General features: G+C 42.2%; 1 protein-coding gene across 7 annotated transcripts in view; it reads right to left on the bottom strand.

Moving 5' to 3' along the window:
- Positions 1 to 13,485, bottom strand: part of SGMS1 (sphingomyelin synthase 1) — a 277,512-nt gene that overhangs the window by 78,755 nt on the left and 185,272 nt on the right. The window lies entirely within an intron of this gene.

Genomic DNA, 13,485 nt, shown 5'->3' with positions numbered 1-13,485 from the left:
GCATTACCTTTCTCAAAATTAAATCTGATTTTTCCTGTTATAGGCTTTCCTTTCAGTAAATTCAAGTTACTGAATCAACTGCCTTCATTAAACTATGAAGAGATCAAACAAAGCCATTATACATCTCATCTCAGGTCAAATGATATCAAAAAGAGGCTATAATGCTACTAGAAATTAAAATTTACAGAAATTTTCAGGGAACAACAGTGTATGTCAAACCATATTGCCATGTTATCAATAAGATACATGTATGAATATAAATTATTTGAATTGTCAGAAAATCTTAAAATCTTCCCTGGAGATATTTATTTAAATAAAGAACTAGCCAACTATTTTTCTTGGATTTAGGTTGAGTCACAGTTTACACAGTATGTAACAAGCTATTTAGTCAAGTTTTGTTAAACCAGAATCACTTTAAATGTTCAAAGGAGAAGTTTAGTCTATGAAGAAATATGGAGAGAAATCCATTCTTGATCTAGTTATTATTTTAAAATTTGATTTTAAAATAAAATTTTACATGGTTTTAGTAACACTCAACTCACAGTGGATAGACATAATTATCTCTTGCTGGCCAGTCTAGAGAGAGAATTAAGTGAACACGAAGAAGGAAGAAAGTCAACAAATTAACACCTGGCACCAGAGTACTGTTTCCACATCCAATATCCTATAAAATTTACCATGAGGCGTATACTATACTCTTATCTTAGCGCTCACCCAGCCATCTAGAAGCTCACTGAATGGGGGATTATGAAGAGGAGAAGTGAAAATGTTCTGGACTCAGTGGGTGTACTTCTCAGGAATGTATACATGCAGTGGATCGAGGCACTTCAGAGTGAATCTTTTCAGCCGCATTCTCAATTCCTGATCATTCTCCCTCCAGCAATTCTTGCTCTTCCCTGGCTCCATGTATTCATTCAACACACTGTATTTCATTCAGGTACAGTTCCAAGTGCTGGGCACACAGAAGTGAGCATTCCTCGTCACTCAGTTACCTGGAATGACCTCACCAGGTAGCTAAATTCTAATGTGTATAGACATGTCTGTTCATAAACTCACATGCTCTTAAGAGGCCCATTACAATGCTGAGGGCCTAGGCAAATACAGAGGGAAAGACACCAAGGTCTATGGCTCCTTCAGAGCAGAGTATTCTTGTTGCAGTAAGATGGTAGGGGGTCTCCAGAGCTATGAGACATACTGGCATCAGTGGGAATACGGTTTTGTCTCATATTATAACTACCTGACCTTAAAACCAGCAGAAAGTATGGTCAACTTTTCTCACCCACCCTTTCTTTCATTTCTTTAAACAAACACACACACACACAACACACATTTTATACCCCTTGCACCAAAACAAAAACAATGTTTTTAATGGACATCAGAAGACTGGGGACGACATGGAAAAACTTATTTATAACACATATGAAATAGGACTGATTTCCCTAATTTAAAATGAGGTGTAGAAGTCAATATAATAAAGACGAGAACCCTATGATGAAGAACAAGAAAGAAGAGGAAGGGAAAGAGAAGGAAGTACAAAGCAAAACACAAGAAGAGGCAATTTGCAGAAAGAAATTCAAATGGCCAAAAAAACTGCAGGATCCTAACCCTGTAATTAAGGATAAACAAGTAAAAACAGAGATAACATTTTTACTTATCAGATGGGCAAAAATCTTACAGCTTGGTGATGTACGGTACTGGTGGGGGTGTGAGAAAGACACAACCGTTTTATTTATTTATTTATTTTTAATCAATCTGCATAATCTTTCTAGAGTACAACTGGATAATGTTTATCAGAGTTTAAAATGCTTTTATCCTCAAACCTAGCAATCTCACTATTAGGAAGTTAACACTGACCCACAGATATATCAGCAAAATGTTTATACAAAACTATTTACAAATGGGGAGACTACTGTGGAAGCTATGTCTAACCACAATGCTGTATACCCAAAATTAATATAATGTTGAATGTCAACTGTAATTGAAAAATAAAAAGGAAATTTTTTTAAAAGAAAAAAAGTGGTTGCAAAAAGGCAGACACCAATAATTCCAAAAGCTGAACAAAATTCCTCCTCCCAAAAATCTGGCGATTACTAAAATATCCAGAAAGAAGGCAAAGATGAAGTCAATTATGTACATCCATTTAATGAAATCTTACACACATTAAGGTGAACAGGGAATGACGGGGGAACTCAAGAATTGGAGAATTTTAGTTTTAAGTAATAATTAACAAGCTTAGTAGTTGCTGTATGTAAAAAGCTATTGTTTCAGGAACTGGAGGTGGGACCCACCCTGACTCGAGGAGACTGCAAGCAGTCACGGTGGCATCTGAGCGCTGTATTCCAGGGAGAGACAGCGCGCTGCCCAGGACACAGGTGAGGACACAGGATGCCCAGGACCCAGACAAAGAAGGATGCTAGGGAAACTGCAGGACTGTAGCTTTTATCTGATTAACCTCTTTCCTGAATTCCAAAGCCCTCATCTACACTTTTTTCCTTTTACACTTTTGAAAGGAAATGTAAGCTGGTCTTTTAGGGTACATAACCCTTAGGGTACAAAACCTGCCATCTTCTCAACCTGGTTTTGCGCCTGTCATCTGAATAATGGCCATCTGAATAAAGTGACCATTAAGATTCAACCCCTGCCTCTACTTACTGGTTCTGGTGGTGGCAGGCAGCACAAACAGTTTTAGGACGATTGGTGTGTATTGATAGGAAAAATCTCTAAAAATATAATAGGAACAGTACGTACGAAAAAAAGACTCTTGAAAATGTAATCCCTTTATTAAATAATACAAAAAGCAGAAGGCCAGACAGATGAAGATACCAAAGACACTGTTTTCCTGGAAGGACTCACAAGAAATGTAGTAACAGTTACGGTACATTAATAATAGGGAGGCTTTGACTTCTCTCTCTTTCTGTACCTTTGAGACTATTTGTGTGTTACCCATGTACACAATGTACATGCAGTTTTAATTTCTTTTCAATGCCATGGGTTACCTGAATGTGAGACTAAGGGCAATCATCTTCTCTCTCTTTATACAAAATCTAATTTAAATATATTTAATGAGTTGATGACATTTCTGAAGGAGAAAAGCAAAACAAAACAAACTAAGAAATGGAGTAGAGAAAAAGAATGCAATGCAGACACATGAAATATCAACTTCGGTTCAAGAACAAGGTGGAGTATTTTTCCTTTTTTTAATGTTTTAAACAAAAGGATATATTATACATTGTATGGTAGTAGCAAGCAGGAGGCAACAAGGAAATCTTAGCAGGTCAAGGCTGTGGAATGTGGAAAACAACCTGGAGGAAAAATCTTTTAAAAACAATTCTGGAAGAACTGTGCTTCCAAGTTCACTAAGAGGCAGTTAAAAATGCACTGCAAACTCAATTTTAAAAACTCACCAAAAACAAATAAAATCATAACCCTACAATGCATTATGAAATATTTTGGCAAATACTCATAAAATCTAAAAGACAAAACGCCCGAACTGAATTACTTCACATGGAATTATAATTTTAGATTGCACTAAATATCTCCACAGGCATTAAACGAAAACCGTGAAGTGTCATCTTGCTGGATGTCATTTCATAAATAGGGTTCCAATTCCTGATTATCCTGGTATTTCTCTAAAGTTTAAGAGACAAACAATAAAAACAAAAATTCAAGAAACTTATTCTTCAATAGTACCTTAGGGATGAGTCACTCTATGGATGATACAAGTAATCACACCATTCAGTGTTAAAAGTCTGTGGGAAATGACAAAGTCCCATTGAGGGAAAAATGTTCAAATCACCTAAATATGTACGTATCATGTACAACTGCCTGGTTGATGAAAGGAACATACAGGATCGGTGAAGAAGGGTGGGATTCTTCCTCCCTGTGCCAGTTACCGATTTACTGCCTCTCAGATGCACATTCACCCTTGACTACCTGATCTGCAAAAATAGACCTGGCCCCTTAAATTGTTTTTTCACTTGCTGTCTGGCACGAGGCTAAATTTTGTCAGCAGAAGACGCTGGGGGACACTGCAGGAGGCAGGAGTTGCGGTTGCTGGTTTTCTTCGCTCCCCCCGCAGGCTCCCGCAGCATGTGCAACTTGTCCAGCACCTGCCTCGTTAGTGGTTTTGTAGTGGGGTGCCTTCAGTCAAGCATCTCCCCTTGAACAGCCTTCCCTGGCATCCCAAAGGGAATGACGGGTTTTCAGCAACTTCTGGAGGGTAGATTTTTAGCAAGTTCCACGGGCCTGGCATTACAACTCCTCTGCCGTATAGTGGGTCACAGGAGAGAAACATATTTCATACAAATTCTAAATGATGGATGAAAACTGCTTGATTCTGCATACCTGAAGAGGGGATGGCATTCGGAGTTTGCCTTACACATAAGGTGCTCAGCTAAAAAGGTACCAGCTATGCCAGTATTAAGCCTGTTGGCCCACACATCCCCCCTTCTTGTCCCTAACTCTGCTCTGCGTTATCACAGGGAACCAACTTACTTGGAGGCACTGGCAGAGCAGAAGGACAAGGGAAGCTGCTGGGAGCATTCCTCGCCTTCCTCTGGGCTGACATCTCAATCTCCTCGGTGGCAGGTGGCTTCAGCTCCCATCTGCCCTGACCTCCAGGAAGAGCCTCCTCCACTTGTCCCTCTAGCCAGAGGCTAGTAGTGACTTCCTGCTGTGTCACTGTGGCTAATCTCTAGGTATTAATCAATGTGCCCTGTGGGACTCCCTGCCACACCATGGGGTGTGAGTAACTTCACAAAATTCCCTCTTTCCTACCACTCAGGCCCTGCCTAACCAGGTATAATACACAGGCGGCATACACGTGTGCCGATGACTACTGTGGCCACCCTCGCGATCTCTCATGCTGGAGTCCAAAGTGTAAACTTGAGGACACCTAACATTTTCCAGTAATTTGCCTTCATTTGGCCTCAAAGAGCCAAAGTTAAACTGTAGAAATGCTCTGGTTTATATGGGAATTCCCGGGAAGTGTATTCAATGTCTTAACATCCATTATACTTTTGAAGCTGAATCACCTTCCCCGAATGAGCTGATGGAGACGTTCAGTGTCTGCTCTGCCCGGCATGGTAGTCACTAGGCGCTTGTGGCTACGGAACACTTGAATGTCGTTAGTGTGACTAAGAAATGGAATCTTTAATCTTATTAAGAAGTTTAATTTACTTTAATTTAAATATCTGGCTGTGGCCAGTGACGACTGGGTTGGACAACAGAGGTGTAGCCTGTGACCATCTATTGTGGGAAGGACTTCTGCTACTGGGGGTGTCTCTGTGTGCTTTGCTGGGGAATGGCAGGGTGCAGAGGGAAGCACTGTAGAAGTATTAGCCCTTCTATTCCTTCTATTCAGTTGAAAACTGTAAGAACCCCTAGCCTACCTGACCCCGCTCACACAGATAGACCCTTTATGCAGATAAACTGGTTAACAAATTTTCAGAAAATAAAAAGCCTTTGGACACAGTAGCTTGAGAATGAAGAGGGGAGGAGGGCACGGTGGTGGCTGAGGGAAAGTAGAGACCCAGTAAGGGGAGAGGACCTCTCTGGGGAAAGAGGTAACAGCAGAATTCTTGCTTTGTTTCCCTCTTCAACCCAGTGGAAACGGTCCCCTGCTTCTGCCCTAGGAACTGTCACAGCCCCTCCTTACTCTCTTTCCAAGAGGATTCGCCTCGAGTCTGCCTGGGACTCTGAAGTTAGCCCACGACTGACTCCCATCGATTGTGGCACTGCTGAAACTGTGAAAGACCTTCCCTTTGTTCTAGACTGACAATGACGCGTTTCTGGGCTAGAAACATTTAATTTCAATCTCCGACCTTCACATGGACATAATGAAAGTGAATGACATTAGGCACCCGATTCTCCTGAGAATTTTGTTCCTAGAAGTAAATGCTCAGGACTCAGAAAGGCGACTCACCCAGGTCACTGGACTGACTGAGAGTTATCAAACAATTGCTCAGCTGGACAAAAATCACTAGCCACAGTAGGTAAATGCAGAACACCACCTCAGTGCATCAGCGGGAATGCACGAGCATTAACAGGACAGTCTTACACGAATACAGGTTCAAAGTGCCACAGCTTCTGAACCCAAAGGCCCCAAAGACTTGGGCATATTATTCTGAGAACCAAAGAAAAGTACACTTTATAAATCTACAATAATCTTAGCAATCAAAATCCCAGTGTAAAATCCCACAGGGAAATTTTGGCTATGAACTGCTTTGACTGGGAACTTTTGTATTTGTTTGGTAATTTATGCAATTTAAATGAGAATTACAGGATTTGCTAACTAGCAAAGGAGGAATTAGTGAACCTTGTAATTGTAACTATAATGCATTCTAGTGTGTTTTATTCATGTGTAGATGAATCACGCACAGAATAAAACACCACATTTCCAGCTTGATTAAGTACTCAGTGACACTCATTTTTCTTCTCAACATTTTCTCAATACAAAAAAAGATACTAGTGTTACGGTCATCACACTCTTGCGGTGCGAGTCAAATCGAAAAGCCAGCGCGGGGGAAGCCAGCGCGGGGGAAGCCAGCGGCTCTGTGCCGGTAGATGTGCACCGCCCACCCGAGGCTGGTCCTTGATCTCAGAAAGTCACAAACGTGAGGGTCAGGAGAGGGTTCGTGGTGACCACACTCGTGGTGACATTGAAGTAAAAATGCCGATGTACATGCTGCAGTGAGAAAAATAGACCACCACGTAGACCGGACCCTGGTATCAGCTGACCGTGTGTCTCCCACAGCGTGATTACACAAGGCGCCCAGGTTACGAACAGAAGGGTGCGTACTGGCGTGGAAATACTTGTTGTGGCTCCCCACTGTGCTGTGAGTTCAAGTGAGCTCAGCGGTGTTCAGTGACTAGAGCAAAGCCCTACCCTAACTCAGGTCTGAAACCTCACAGTCTGGTCTCAAAGCCCACAGGGAGCCCCACCACAGGGCTAGGATCCACACGGAGGCCCGTTCACCCTACACTAGGGGCCGGGCACCTTCTCCTGCAGGCAGGCCAGGTCGACCTCTCAAACTTAGTTTCCTACCCCAGACTCCAAATTCCACTCTGTAAATTCCTCTGAAACAAATTCCCTTTCAGTCTAACATGACAGTACCTTTAGCCAAGTTATAATTCTACCCCAGATGCTATTTAATCCTCACTTATTCGTCTGTCTTTGCTGTGATCCATTCGTCACACGTGTTTCATAGTTGCTTTTGGAATCTGACCTTTCTTTCCAAGTCAGAAAGAGAAAGGGATCTAAAGCAGGGGGCCCTCTTAAAAAAAACTACACCCAGAACCTAAATCTAAAGAAGTGTATTAAAGAATTCATTAAATACCAAGCTTAAACTCTTTAAAAAATACAAGCCAAATACACTTGTCTATTACACCTCCTTTAGTTTATTAGCAACCTGTCTTCGGCTTGCTTTGGATCTAAAATTCTTGCCTTCTGACCCCACAGAGGTATGTAATTTTGTGTTTCCAGTTGAGGATTCTCATCAGAATCACTGAATTTTTGTCAACATTGACTAGCCTGCAACCCGGGGGCAGCTTAAGACCATGAGAGCCTGGAACAGCAGCTTCTATTTCCGTACCATCAGGAGAGCTCAGCAAGTCTGCAGGTTACAGTAATGAAGGCCTCCAAGCACTAACTGGGCTCAGTCTGTTATAAAGCTCTTAGAAGTATGTTTTGATCCGTAAATTATTAATATTTCCGTTCAATGTGCCACCTAAGCTGTAACTACTACACTTCACCTTGGGGCTGCCGCTGTCTGGTGGCGTGAGATAGCCGGGAAGTCTCCCCACTGCTCCAGCAGGAAAGACTTCCGCGTGCCCGCAGACAGGCAAGCTGCTGGGAGTGAGGGGGTCGCACCTGCTCCGCCTGAGGGCTCAAGTCTCGTATTTACGCGTGATTTAAACAGTTCAGTTCAAATGCCATATGGACCTTGAGAAAGAAAATTAAGAGTAACCTTCCTTTAAAAAATCACTAACTAACTTCAATTCTCCAACCTCAGTAAGAGTCTCTCCCTAATCAGCCAGGGAACTTTTCAGTGCTGGGTCTCTTACTGCTGCAGAAAGCGGTGGGTTGTGCACACTCAGGGATATTTCTATCTAAGCCCTACGGTTAAAATATTATATATATATATCACACTCTTAACTTCCAATTGATGTGATGGATATGCAACATACTGCTATTGGCTATCGTAGCGGTGACAAAACACTGGGCCTCGTGATTGGCCTCCAGACTCCTAGTTCCACAGGTAACACATGAATGGAGGTGACGGGCAGCATGGCCACATGAAAGCTTTGCTGCATCTTTTGGGGGGAGGCTGAGAGGGTACGGGCAATCAGGGACACTGCAAAGTTGACACATGTACATATACTTTGGCTGGATGTGTTGCTTACTTACATCTTAAGATTGGAAAATATGTTAAGAAACCATAATATCAATATCAATCATAAAGTAAAAAAATAGAGCATATTACACTGCTTAAAAACAAACATTACAAGTTTCTGCAGTGGAGCAGTTCACAAACATAGGTTATATTCTTAACTAGTTCCAGACTAATATAAAGTAGGGGACTCTTGTTTTCCATGCAGCTCACCTTCCCCTCCACATCCCCCCCCAGCTTCCCACCCCCAATAAGTTCTTCTCGCCTCAGTGTATATTATGGTCCTTCCCTACAAGGCCAAATTACACTCCAAAGATATCTCTCTCCCCTAAATTCTGAAGACAAGAAGCCTTTTTGTTTTTTGTTTTTAACCACTAAAAATATAATTTCTTTATTCATCCTCTTTCTTAATCTTACATTTTAATAAGCACCACTCAATCCCATAACCAAAGAAGGAAAGTTAACTTATTTTATTTTTCTTTATTGATTTTTTTGAGAGAAGGAAGGAGACAGGGAGGAGGGGGAGAGGGAGGGGGAGAGAGAGGAGGGAAGGGAGGAGGGGGGCGGTGAGAGAGAAAGAGAAACATTGATTTGTTGCTGGACTTGGTTGCTTCTCATATGTGCCCTGACCAGGGATCAAACCCATGACTTTGGTGTGTCTGGAGGATGCTCTAATCAACTGAGTGACCCAGTCAGGGCAGGAAGTTAATTTGAAAAACAGTGGCTTCACATTATGACTAAAAACAGTGCCATAAGATTTACATACCTACCTTGTTTATTCCTCCAAACTCTACGACAGGGGTTGGGTTTTCACGGATAAAGAGACTTGCCCCAAATCTCACAGCAGGTTAAATCAATAGGGCTGAGATTCAATCACAGGCTTATCTGACTCAAACCACTGTAGCATCTTTCTCCAGGGAATGAAGTAAATATTATTCTACTATGCTGCTGCTGATAAAATGTATATGCTGTATGCATCTGCAGACTTAAGAATACATTAACTCTCAAAGGTCCTTCCATAAATATACCCTTAAAGCTATTTTATGATATTGCTAAAGCAAAGATTAATATTCAAATTCCACACAAACAAAAACACATATATTGACGGGTTAAGCCGGGGGTTCTCAACCTCAGCACCGCAGACACTAGGACAGGATAATTCTTTGTGGCGGGGCTGTCCTATGCACTGGGGGGAGTTAGCAGCATCTCTGGCCTTCACTCACCAAACGTCAGCAGCGTACCTCCCTACCCCAGCTGTGTCGATCAAAAATTTGTCTGGACACTGCCAAATGTCCTTTTAGGGGTAACATCACACCCCGTGGAGAGCCACTGAGCTAAGCTAATTGCCAAGGATCACACAAATGGTTAAAGATTGTACTGCTATCTGGAAGGAGATCTTCTAAATCCTAGCTGAGTGGAGATTCCTCTCACCCCTTAAGAGATAGCACTTGCTAGACCGGGTGAAATGTATGGAGTCCAAAATGTGACCACTTCACCTTATAAGCACTGTCTCTCAACTTTTACACTGAGGTAGACATCCCTGGGGTCTGCAGCCACCGCTAAAACACTTTCTAGACCCTCTCTAAAACCTGACTGCCCCATTCTGGACACACACTTAAACACAGCCCAGGTATGTGCACAGCACTGCCTCAGGCAGTAAAAGCAGGAGCAGCAGCAAAACGCCACCACCCAACACACACAATTTACTGTCAGGCTCTGTTTTTAAGCACTTCACATGGATTATCTAATTTAGTCCTTCGACATTTTCAAACAGCCTATGAGGTAGGTATTATTATCTGCATCTTATGAATGAAGAGACTAAGGCACAGAACACACAGCTTATCCAAGGTCAGGCTCCAAAGTCCCTGTTCTTAACCACTTATCCCCCAGTGCTTCAGAGAACCGTGAAATTATCAACTGTTGGCTCTAAATACTCCATCTCTACTAATGGCTGAGTTTCGCCCCCAGCTGTATCAAGTGCCCTCATCAAGGCACCTTGCTCAAGTCTGACATCACTCTACTGTCATCTCTCTTTGAGTACGACAAGGTATGAACCCACTTATCCATTTTGCTGTCCAACCCACGTTTGTCCATCTTGAGTAAAGAACAAAAAGCACATTGTTAAGTGTTTCGCTGAAGCAGACATGTCAGATCTATAGCAATGTTGATATACTTGTCCAGTAACTATCAAAAAGAAATGAGGTTAATTGGAGATGAGGGATGCTAAATACTGATCATCAACATGCTTTCTAAGTGATCCCCATCTGTCTTTTCAAAAATATAATTTGCAATTCAGCTAGACACTAACATAAGCTATGAATCTGAAGCTCTTGGAATTTACCATCTCCCCTACTTTTGAAAAACAAGTTGTCCGGCACACTTCCTCCTTTCCATGATTTTCACAAGATTAACCCCAAGTGGCTTTATCATCATACTGGCATGTTCTTTCAACATCCTCAAGAACTCAAGGCACTTAAAGCAGCTCGGATTGAGAGAGGTTTAAGGAGGAGGCCAAGGCATCCCTGCTGTGCTTGGGAAGGTGGGTGGGTGTTCCACGTGAAAAAGGTGGAGAGAATGATGAGGCGGGGGTGTGAGCAATACCCCGTCCTGGAACAGATGTCTTCTGAGAAGGGGGTATTGTTCATGACGACATCCCAACAGATGACCCGGCAGATGGACTCTTTCTGCACTGGCTGTGCTTGGTGACTTTCCCACGTCCATCTACCAAGAAAAGCTTTAGTGCTCAAGGAGTGACCTCACCATTCTAAACAAACAGATCCAACGCTAACCAACATGCTAACAGAAATTTTACACATTTCACGTAGCATATAAAATACTGCAGGTGCTCATTCACACAGAGAATTCAGCCACTGCAAGCCCATGGACCCAGCGGCGTGGTTTGAAAGTAAAGAATGCCTGACTTGTACTTTGCGGGGAGCAGGAAGAACATGCACATTCAGACCTAAAAGGGCTTCAGGAAAAAAAGGAGGAGAAAGTCACTCCAAATCGGCAGCTACGAGGCAGCCACATGCATTAACAAGGTTCAACCAAGAATAGGGCTGGCTTAGTTAATATTTGAACACCACCGGCTTCCAGAGTAAATGCCTTATTCCTTGAACTTTGACATTTGGGTACTGGGGCAATGAGGAACTTTTAAAATCACTTCAAAATCTGCTTTGAACCAAAAACCTTCTCTGGATTATTTCGCACAGAAAAGCCAATGCTATTTTGTTAGGAGCAATCGGAGCCACATGGGGAAAATTACAAACTTTAAATGCTAACTTCTAACGTAAACTAAATTAACTAGCTGTGAAATCTGGAGCAGATTATGTAACCTTTCCGAGGCTGTCTCTGGAACTATAAGACAGAAATAATAATATAAAATCTCTACCTCTCAGCATTATTGTGAAAGTTAATTGAGGCAGTGGATGCAAAGCATCTCAGTGCCTGATAAAAGCAGGCTCTTTAAATGTTTGGTTCTGTTACAATCCATTAGGGCGAAACTTGATTTTAGTCATCTTAGAGCACAGGTGGCAAACACAAGGCCCGCGGGCCGAATCCGGCCCTCCACCCTGTTTTATCTGCCCGGCACCTTGTTTCTACCCAGCGGCTTAACTGTTAAGGAGTAGTTACATGTATACAGTCCTAAAATTACATTTGTCCCATTACATTCGAGGTTGAAGGCAACCTCAAGGCTGATGTGGCCCCAGTGAAAATGAGTTTGACACCCCTGTTAAGGGATTCAGTAAAATATTTTCCCATTCTTACCACCTGAGGGGGCTTTCCAACTGCCCCAGTGGAAATAAGGCCATTGCTCTCAACATCACAAGCTGTTTCTCAAAAGAAATGTGACCTCAAGTTGTTACCTCTCACACACACAGGCACTAGTTAAACTCAAAGCAACTGAACTTAACAATTAGCCTATGAGCTTGGAAAGTGCTGTTAGTTCAACATGTAAATAATTAAAAATTCTAACACATTATTTTAATTATTCCATTTAGAAGTGATCAATTTCTTCAGAAGTTTCTTTCACAGACCTAAAAAAAGTCAGTTGCAAAGAACATTGGCTTTCTGTTACATAGCCTGTTATATTCGTAACTTCATGAGTCAGTTTACGATTTTCCTTCATTCTTTATGCTACTGGGACGTTTTCTACCTGCCTTTCCAAGACAGTCAGTGTTTCTGACGGTGACGCACGTCTGCTGCACTGTGCATGTCTTTAGTAGAACCACAATAATCACGAGATTCTGCTTCTCCTGCCCCTACCTCCTCATCCTCTCGCAAGAAAATAATTTTGTTGTAGCATACAAATCTCTATGCACTGCTCATTTCTTACATAAGATTTTTTAAAAAGAAACTCACTGACTTTATTCCTACATAAAATTAAAAGTGACATCACTCTACTGTCATCTCTCTTTGAGTAGGACAAGGTGCTACAATTCAACAGGCTTAAGAATGGAATAGGAATAGGCCTTAAATCTGTCAATTCCCGTTGTGGTACAACTTAAGTAACAACTCCAGATAGCAAACACAAATAGGGAGAGAAAAAAAAAAAGCAAATGCCATGCACTCTTCTCAGTGTATTTATTTCCACAAATTCCACCAGGGCAATTACCTGGCCGCAACAAACAGAAAGCATAGCTGTGGAGTAAACATGCTCATTCCACAACACGGAGCACGTGCGTCCTTCTGGCACTGAGCACAGATCTCACTCAGCAGGAGTTGGCTGAAGGACCTTATATTTTATTTAGTACTGAGACTGAAGTTTGAGAAAGTAAATATTTCCCCCAAACTTAGTAACAAACTGTAAATACAATCCTACTCCCTCAAAAAGCTCCATTAGCAAAGCTTGGTAACTCCAAACAGAAACCACCGGCTGATCCTTGTCTCCCCAAAGCACCCCACAAAATCTGCAGCACTGAGGCAGCCTGCCTATACGTTGACCCACTGTTTCAGCAACAACACTGCGAGCGCTCTCCGTTGTCAGTAGCTACTGCCCACTTTATCATCACACCGAGATCCAGTACAAACTGCGTCCCTTTACTTCGCCACAGCACAGGGAATGGCAAGGACTGCGTTAGTGGGTGTTGTCTGC

Source organism: Desmodus rotundus, chromosome 4 (assembly GCF_022682495.2).
Source record: "Desmodus rotundus isolate HL8 chromosome 4, HLdesRot8A.1, whole genome shotgun sequence".
In the NCBI taxonomy this organism is placed as follows: Eukaryota; Metazoa; Chordata; class Mammalia; order Chiroptera; family Phyllostomidae; genus Desmodus; species Desmodus rotundus.
This window is presented reverse-complemented; position numbering and strand designations above follow the sequence as displayed.